The sequence below is a fragment of the Cebus imitator genome, unplaced genomic scaffold (assembly GCF_001604975.1).
Source record: "Cebus imitator isolate Cc_AM_T3 unplaced genomic scaffold, Cebus_imitator-1.0 Scaffold269, whole genome shotgun sequence".
Classification (NCBI taxonomy): Eukaryota; Metazoa; Chordata; class Mammalia; order Primates; family Cebidae; genus Cebus; species Cebus imitator.
In genome coordinates, this window is record NW_016107584.1 from 1,794,276 (window position 1) to 1,795,661 (window position 1,386).

Sequence of the window (1,386 nt, forward strand, 5' to 3'; positions counted from 1 at the left end):
GAACTGGCTCTTTGTAACCAGAGTGTTATTTTTTCAGCTTCTGTGTCACCTCCTCAGAGAAGCCTTCTCTCACTCCCCTTCCTAAAATATGCTCTTCCAGTTATTTCCTTCATTGCACTTATCACTATCTGAAATTATCTTAGGATTTATTTGTTTGCTTGTCTATGGTCTGTGTTTGTATATTAGGATAGAAACTTCTGGAGAGCAAAGGCCTTACTAGTCTAATTTGCTCTTTTGCATGATGATGGATGGGCACTTTGAGGATGGAAGGGGTACAGGGAAACCCGTAGACCATGTGCAGGAGAAGGCCCAGGACGGAACTCTAAGGCGGTAAGTGCACAGGGGGTGAATGACAGAGGGAGAGCAGGCGCTGGAGACTGAAGGAGCATCCAGGCAGAAAGAGCAGCGACCTGCCATGGAAGGCCATGGAAGAAGGGGTTTCAGGAAGGAGCTCTTGGTCATGGCAGAAATCGATGCCTAGAGGATAAGCATAGTGCCCACTGTCTATAGTGAGTTAGGGGCATTGGTAGTCTTGGGGGAAGTGTGTTCCGTGGAGTGATGGGGTGGAAGGCAGACGGCAGTGGGCAGAAGCACAAGAAGGAGGTAGAGGGGGTGGATGTGCACACCTCCACTCCTCCATGACATGTGACAGTGGGAGATCGGGGATGGGGCTGGAGTCAGAAATGGGGCCTTTGGAGGAATTTTTTTTTTAATCAAATGGGAGACAGTTGAGCTGATGGGCTGAAGCTGGAAGAGAAGTTAAAGGAAAAAGAGATGGGAGATGATGGATGTCATGAGTCTGTGAGAGGCAGGAGAGGAGGAATCAGAAGACAAGAAGAGGATGGGCTTTAAATAGGAGTTATTACTTCCATTATAACAGAAGAAGGCAGGATTTTCTTTTCTTTTTTTTTTTGAGATCGAATCTTGCTCTGTCTCCCAGGCTGGAGTGCAGCAGTGCGATCTCGGCTCACTGCAAGCTCCGCCTCCTGGGTTCAAATGATTCTCCTGCCTCAGCCTCCCAAGTAGCTGGGATTACAGGCATGTGCCACTGTGCCTGGCCCGGATATTTACTCAACACTTGTGATTGGCAGACAAGGAACATGGTCCCATCTCCAGGAAGCTGCAATCTGGTTGGAGTGTCAAGACATGGCAACAAAGGGGAATAACTCAGCGTGTGATAAGCCTACAGGAAATGAGTGCTGTAGTATTTCAGAGGACAGCAAGATTAACTCCTGATGCTGTGATCGAGGAGGTTTTCATTAGGAGTGGTATTTGATTTTGGACTGGAAAGCAGAGGAGCATTTTACTAGCTCAAAATATAAGTGGCAGAAGAAAATAAAGGAGAAGGAGAGTGCACTTCATGTAAATGGACTGGCATGAACAAAG